Below are 8,315 nucleotides of genomic sequence, written 5' to 3'. Positions count from 1 at the left end.
TCGGTAATTCCGTTGTCGGCAACTCGGTATAATCCTTTGTTGGCGAAAAAAAACCCTTTTCTGTTTTGAATGAATCCTGCCATTTTTTTTTGATATTCAAAACTGCTATCTCTGTCCGTACTAAAATATTGTGGAAAATCTTCTCGAACGTTTTTGATCAAGTTGATATGTCCAATACTTTTTTTTGTGAAAAACTCTAACAAATCAAAATCGTCTCATTTGATTCATTTTTCTTTATAAAATAAATAAAGTCCAATAGAATCAATGTGAAAAATAGGGAGCGTTGCCCTTATATACATACATATAAAGGCAACTTTTCCGTCTTTCAACCCACAATTGTTGAGAAAAAAACTTGGTGGTCAGTCTGGAACCAATAATCGATGTTCACTGTAGTTAAAATTACTATTATTGAATAGCTTTTTGACCACTTTTGTTTTTTCCGATTGTGTATTGGGGATGAGGTCTAGCTCGCGTCTCAACCCGAAGCGTCTCCTTTAACTTCAATTTTTTTTGAATTGATTTCGGGTTTGTCATATACGATTGAGTTGTAGCTATTTCGAGTTAATGGAGCAATTGCTTCATCACGTTCTTTTCATTCACCGAATTTATCAGCTAAAAAGACTAATGAGTTTTGGAATTTTGGTGCCATTGAAATTTTGTTTCATTTTCTCAAAGTTCCGTCTTCATTTAAGTAAGGTGTCTTTTTTTCCATATCTTGCATTAAGAAAGGTTGACGATAAGTTAATCCTCTAACTTTAAGATATACACCATTCATTTTGTCTTCTTTGATTAGTTTTACAGCAAAATCGAAAACATCTTTTTCATCGAAAAATTGTCTAATAATGCTAATAAAAATTTTGATGTATTTTTGCTTTTCGATTGAATATGCGATGATTTGTAGTCGAATGTATGAATCTCCATTCAATTTAGCGTTTTTACTATTTTGAATAATCCCGTGCGTCGCTTTGATGACTGATCCGATTACCATTTGTGCTCTTTCGAATGCTCGTTTTTTTTCTCCCGCAGTGACAAATTCCACTCCACTTTCTTTTTTTGCAGGTTCATTAACTACCACATTATCTTTTACAGATTCTGGCGTAGTTGTTGTTGTGTTTTGCAATTTAAAATCAGGTGCGTATTGTACTTCAGTTTTTTTTGTTGCAGGGTTTGCAGTGTTTGTTGTTGGGTTTGCAGTGTTTGCAGTGTTTGTTGTTGTGTTTGTTGTTGTGTTGTTTGTTTCCATTTTTTTTCTCCTTATTGTTTTGGCACGTTTATTTTGGCCATAATGGTTTGTTTTGCTTCTGTGATTTTTGTATGTTTGTTGATAATTTTTTCCAACTTAGCTGGTGGGATGCCAAATTCTAGTTCGATATCTTTAACTACCTTAACATAATTAATTTTTCGCATAGAAACTGGTTGTTTCATCGTTACTGAAAAAGAGTTATCTTTTCCGATAATTTTAGTCACTTCGTTTTGTGACATGTAATTAATCATTGCTTCTTTGTGTAATTTAACTTTTTCTTTAATACACGCTTCTTCTTTTTTTGCTGTGATAAAACCGTCTAAAACGACCAAATCTTGAGCTGAAATTACTTCTAATACTTCTTTATTTTTCTTTAACATTAGTGTTTTATTTGTTTCCATTTTTTTCTCCTTATTTTTTATTATTTGCTTTGTATTTTGCTTGTTCTGCTTTTTCTTTTTCTTCCATGTATTTTTTAGTGTGATGTTCTACAACTGCTGATAATTTTGAATAATCAAAAGATGTTTGTAAAATATCTTCATGCAGTGCTCTAAATTTAATACTTGCTTCTTTGTCTTTCTTGTTTTTTTTGAATTCAGCTTTTAATTTTTTTCCAAGTGATTCAATTTTTGACATTAATTGTAATCTGTCATATTCAAATTGTGCTAAATCAATAGCATTTTCTTTTTGTGTTTTCATTGTTTTTTCTCCTATGTTTTTGTTATTTTTGGCCATTTTTTGGTCCTCCTTTATTTGTTCTAACTATAAAATAATATCCTAAAATAATTTGTACGATGAATAGTAATAGTATGATTATACCACAAATGATAAAACCAGTTGTTTTTAGTGATAAAAAATATCCTACTCATGCTGTGTAAAGTGGAATCAATCCACTAACTGTAAATATAAAACCTGATTGTACAAGGCTAAATGATTTCAAATCTTTTCATTTTCGTTCAATGTTTAATCCTGAAAAGAAAAACGAAATGTTTGTTGCCAGGAAAGCAAACGCCCCCATTGGAAAACCAAGAAGGTAATAAAAATACACCGCATTATTATCTCCACTCATGTCTCCGATGACACTTCATTCTACGTCACTAATCGCACATATTACTATTGACATTGTCGTAAATAATAAGGCTAAATAATTAATAGCCAATACTACCTTCAATATTGTTTTTTTTCAGTTTATCGGTTTTTTTATATTAAGCATTTTTTTTGTTCTCCGTTCTTTTATTTATTATACACTGATAACAATATAAATTGTATCTTTTTCTACCTGTAAAACTTTCAGGTGTTTTTAATTCTGTATTTTCGAGGTTTTTATCTTCCGTGTGTTCAGCATCAAGATTGTTTCCACATTTACATTTATTGTACGGAATGTCAGTGAAATAATGACTTCTTTCTTTTAAAAAATCAATAATTGCTGTTTCATCTCGAAAAATACAGCTATATTTGTTAATCATAATATATGTAATTGATACTCCTCTCGAAAGTAAAAAACGAAAAATCATTAACACGTCATCCATTAAATGGTTGAAAAAACCTAATTCTTCAAACACAACCATTTTTATATTTTTGGGTTTTTTAATGAATTTCGTGATTCAATCGTATTCGCTTCCAAATTCGAAAAATAAAGATTTATTTGAAACCGATAATGATTGTCCCATATCCCACAAGAAACAATTTTTTTCAATTTTTGAAAACTCTTCGTGGCTTAATAATGATGTACTTAATTTACACACATTGTATTTATCGTAATTGTCTGTTGGTCGAATTGATTCTTCCGGTACTACATATAGTATTTCATCAGGTTTTAGAAAACTATCCAGTCATTTCTTGACATTTGTGGTTTTTCCGGTTTTCATTGCTCCGAAAACACCAAACATTAATCCAGTTTCGAAACGTACTGCGTCTTCTTCGAAATCAAATCATTTCCGATCATCATTTCGGTTTCATTTAATTATATTACTTTTTTTCATATTTCTCCTCAAAGCTCCTTATCTTGGGTTGTTTTCCTATATATTGTAACTTTTTCTATTTGTTGTTTAACGGCGTAACCACCTTTAGCGTTGAAAAAATCGAATGTTTTTCGAAACGCAGAACGTATTAGATTAACGTACTTTTTATCAAGGCATTTTTCGTCGTAATTGTTTGTTGGTTTTCGAATTGTTGCTCGACGCATTATTTCAGTCGTAGGACAATCGAGAAAATGAATTTCATCAGGGAAATAATCATCTAAAATAGTTTCGTTATATAATCCTAATAATTCGTGTTCATTAATTGTTTTGTCTCCACCGAAAACTTGATAAGCATAAGTACTAAAAATGTATCGATCACAAATAACAACATCGTATTTTTTCAATTGTGGTTTGATATATTTCATAAATAATTCTCATCCAATTCCGATAAACAAAACTGCTTTAGTTCGTGAACTAATATCTAGTTTATCATTGAAAAAGATTTTATTTGCCATAATGCGTCCAAATTTTATACCTTTTGGTTCGCATGTTGTAAGTACTTTCAATCCTTCTTTTTTTAATTCTTTTTTTAATTTTTTAATATATGTTGTTTTACCAGAATAATCAATTCCTTCGACAACAATAAATTTTCCTTTTTTCATTTTTTACATGTTCTCCTTTCGTATCACTATTGGTACTGCTTGTCCTTTCAGTTCAATAACAATGTGGTCTCCAACCTTGTATCCTTGTTTATTTGTTGATAAATTAACTTTCTTAGCGAAAATTTCATTCAACTTAACAGGGTGGTTTAATCATGCTATATAACTTATTTTACCAGTTTTTTTTCCAAATTGTGTAGTTATTTTTTTGATTGTTGCACACGCCGTCGGTCCTGGTAATTTGAACGCGTATTTACGCTCGATAATAATACCGTCAATAGGATAATCAATTTGTTTTTGTTGTTCGATGTAATCATTTAACTCATCAATTTTTATTGTTTTTTCAACATTTTTATAATTAATGAAATCAATTAAATTATGTCGTTCCACTTTTTGCTTCCTATTAAGAAGACCAACAACGTCTCTTCGTGTCCCATTTTCTTTTTTCATAACAAGTTCGCCCCAGCCGACTTCCAATATTCCTTCTATGGAAAAAGTTGTTATTTCTGATCAAGAACGGCAAACAATTAACTTATTGGTAGAAGCATCATAAAATGCTCCCACCCCATCAAGTTTTGGACTCACCACTATTGTTTTAGCGTGTGGTGCCAATTTAAATAAAATGTCTTCTAAGTTTCAAAATTTTTTTAACGTTTTATTATTTATCATTTTGCAATTCTTCTAGTTTGATAATATGAAAACTCAATAATCGCTTCATCATTTCACAATGTAAAATATAACTAATTGATTCTTCTATATCTTCTAATAATATATGTTGTGAAGTATCTATATATGTTTCTCTTATTTTGATATCCAACTCGCTATATTTTTTAAATAAACTTTTGAGACCTTTAACATTTATTTTTTTAGTATATATTTTATATATTATCGTGTCTTCGATTATTCTATATTCTGAATTTTCGTTCCCATCAAAAAATCTGTAGGAAAAATATATTTCACTTTTTCTCTCCTTGTAGAAATATTTTTCATGTTCTAATTTGTCTCAATGATTCATTTATTTTGTGATATATCCTTTTTTAATTGCGTTTATCTCTCTTACTTTTTCATACGCTTCTTTTAGCGAGATTTTGAATATTTTAGCAATGGCTTCTGCGTCAGTACACAAAGCACCAAGGTTTAAAACATCATTAATTAGTTCTAAACCAATATATTTATGCTCAAAACATGGTGTAAATAATAGATGTGATGATTCGTCTAGGCAGTGAATGGTACAATAATCGCATTCATAAATGTTGTTGAGTATATCTTTATTATTTGGTTCAAATATTTTATTCATTATTTTTTTGTTCCTCCTCTTAATTTTTTTCACAATTTAAATGCTGTGCTTGTTAAAACTAAGCTTAAAACGATGAAAGCAACACCTGCTAATCCAAGCCCAATGCTATTATTTACTACACGATCTGCGTGATATCCGTATTGTGTATCATTTTCTGAAAGCAATAACGCTTTATCAAATGTTTTATATGGTTCTGACAATTCTTTAATTGCGTCTTCTTTAATATCATTGTTAGGAAAATTTAACCCATATGATCCTCATTTTTCTTTAGCTGATTCATATTTTTTTAGTGTTGATTTTAATACTTTCAATTCAAATTCGGCGTCTGTTTCTTTTTCTCTTAAAGGTGTTAAGTCTTGTTTTTCCATTACATCAGCGGTACTTTCATCGGAAGCTACAGAATCTTCTCTATATGATTTTCTTAGTCATCCTCTATCTTCAATTTCCTTTGTTTTATTAGCAATAGCTTTTTCAATAAGTATGATTTTTTCGTCTAATGCTTCAATGAAAAATTGACTATTTAATTTATAATCTTGTTTGATTGATTCCGCTAATAATTCTTTAAATGTAATGGGTGTTTTTTTTCCAATTCCAATTTCATATTTTAACTTGGTTGTAATTTCTATAGTAGCATCTTCAATTATTCCATATTTAGTAATAGATGCTGTTTTTTGAGCTTCAAAATCTGCGTCTCGTTTAATTACTAATTCATCATAGATTGTTACTTTTGTGGGTACGCTTTTGCTCAATGTGATACTATGTAACACAATTCCAGTGATGGCACCAATTAAACTTAATGCGCCAACTCCTAAAACGATACTGTCTAACCTGTTTTTTTGTAAGAAGCTTAAAACTTCTTTTGTTTGTTTATTTTTTGTCATTATTTTTGACCTCCTATTTTATTATGGCTTATATATGCCGTTATTGCTTCATTAATTCGATTAATAATATCTGTTTTTTCTTTAAACACATTATAATATGGTCCAGAAACTCTCATATTGTAACCATTATGTTCTACGTTTAACTGTCCACTCGCGGGATAAATAGTTATATCAAATTCTCAAATACCATGTTTTTTTTTATTATCCAAACCTATAGTATATCGAAAAGTAACATTATCACTATTCGAATTATTAATTATATAGTTAAGATATACATGTTTATCTTTGAAAGAATGATTTTGTTTGTTTACATTTGTTATTATTTCTTCTAAATAAAATCTATATTCTCCTCATTGTTGTTTTTTAAAAAATATTAATGACTTCAAAGTATCTTTTTGTCTGTTTAAAAATTTTAATTGTGAATTTAAAATTTTATCATTACATTTAATCATTTCAGAAATATCGATTAGAACTTCTTCTTTTAATTTATGAAAATCGTTATCATTTAAATCTTCAATTTTTGAATTATCTCATATTACATCCAATATTCTTTTTTCAATACTAGCATCTTTAATGTTTGGACCAAACATTATTCTATCCGTTAAATCACTATATACTCACAAATCTTGATGTGATTGAAATTTTTTATATTTGTCTCAAAACAATTTTCTATTTTCTTTATTTGTCATTATTATTCTTTTCCTCCTAAACATCCGTAGCGATTGGACCCGCGTGTTTTTTTCTGAAACTCATTGGTTTTCTTTTTGGGTTATTACTATCTACCATACTACGTAATATTTCTCTTAATTTTTCTAATCTATTTTCTCTATTTGTCATTATTTTTGACCTCCTATTTTATTTAATTCCTTTATGTAATATTTTATCATGCTATTTATACTTTTGTACACTTTTTTTCGACGCGCCTGTTGTTTTTTTGTAATGTCTTTAGGGATCGAATTAATATCCAAATGTGCTGTCATAAGTCGTTGTACATCAACTTTTTTTGATTTGAGATCGGCTCGCAATTTTGATTCGCAACGTGACACTTCATCGTCAACAGCAAACATTCGTTTAATTTTATCTATTCTATTTTCCATATTTTTTTTCCTCCTTTCCTTATATGGTACCCACGGGAGGATTCAAACCTCCAACCTAGGGCTTAGAACACCCTTACTCTAATCAATTGAGCTACGTGGGCTAAATGGTCGGAAAGAGAGGACTTGAACCTATGATCTCTCGGACCCAAACCGAGTGCTTTTCCATCTAAGCTACTTTCCGATGGTAGAGCCATTGGGGATCGAACCCAAGACCTCACGCTTATAAAGCGAGCGCTATAACCACTAAGCTATGGCTCTATATGGAGCAGATGAGAGGAATCGAACCTCCATAGTCAGATTGGAAATCTGAAGTTCTACCATTAAACTACATCTGCTAATGGTGCTGGTTACAGGCCTCGAACCTGTACTCGTCCGTTTACAAGACGGGTGCTTTGCCACATTAAGCTAAACCAGCAAATGGTGGAGGAGGAGAGATTCGAACTCCCGTATCTAAAAAGAATCTGATTTACAGTCAGACGCGTTTAACCACTTCGCTACTCCTCCGTGGCGGACCTGACGAGAATCGAACTCGCTATCTCCTCTTAGACAGAGAGGCATGTCATCCATTACACCACAGATCCAAATGGTGGAGATGGCGGGATTTGCACCCACTTCTTGACGCAATTTGATCATGATTGTTTAATTTCGCTTTATATGATCATTCAAACGAAACTTAGTTGCTATTTACGAAATTGTCCCGCAACTGACAATTAAGGGGTTTTTTTGTTATTATATTCTCTAATATGACGGTGAAAACTGAAACGTGTTATTAGATACCAATGAGGATTCATTCATCAACATTGAAAGGTTGTTTGTAGTTGTTTTTGCATTTGTTAAAAAAAGAAACTACGCCAATCGAACCTATACATCCCCGAATATATTATACTACACTTTTCCTCCTCCAAATAATTTTCTTTTTAAATATTGTAAAAATGTTTCTTTCTTTTCTATTGTTGTTTTAGGTTCGAGTTTCCTATAAACTCTTGCGAAACGATGCAATGCTGGTCATCTACTGGTGAATATTTTATTCTCTCCATAAATGTTATAGTGTTTACCAACAACCTCAAAACCTTTATCTTTAATGTTTTTAGGTGTTTCATCGAGCGAAAAAATGTAATCGTTTCAAATTCACAATTTACGAAAAACAGACAATAAAAGATGATTTGTTTTATCTTTT

General features: G+C 30.5%; 3 non-coding genes across 3 annotated transcripts; all 3 read right to left on the bottom strand.

The window, feature by feature from the left end:
* Positions 1 to 7,323: 7,323 nt before the first annotated feature.
* Positions 7,324 to 7,396, bottom strand: Trnai-uau (transfer RNA isoleucine (anticodon UAU)). The gene has a single exon. It is a non-coding gene; the product is annotated as a tRNA-Ile (tRNA).
* Positions 7,397 to 7,402: 6 nt separating this feature from the next.
* Positions 7,403 to 7,473, bottom strand: Trnag-ucc (transfer RNA glycine (anticodon UCC)). The gene has a single exon. It is a non-coding gene; the product is annotated as a tRNA-Gly (tRNA).
* Positions 7,474 to 7,559: 86 nt separating this feature from the next.
* Positions 7,560 to 7,642, bottom strand: Trnay-gua (transfer RNA tyrosine (anticodon GUA)). Its single transcript has one exon. It is a non-coding gene; the product is annotated as a tRNA-Tyr (tRNA).
* Positions 7,643 to 8,315: the final 673 nt, after the last annotated feature.

The sequence above is a fragment of the Styela clava genome, unplaced genomic scaffold (assembly GCF_964204865.1).
Source record: "Styela clava unplaced genomic scaffold, kaStyClav1.hap1.2 HAP1_SCAFFOLD_37, whole genome shotgun sequence".
NCBI classification, from domain to species: Eukaryota; Metazoa; Chordata; class Ascidiacea; order Stolidobranchia; family Styelidae; genus Styela; species Styela clava.
This window is presented reverse-complemented; position numbering and strand designations above follow the sequence as displayed.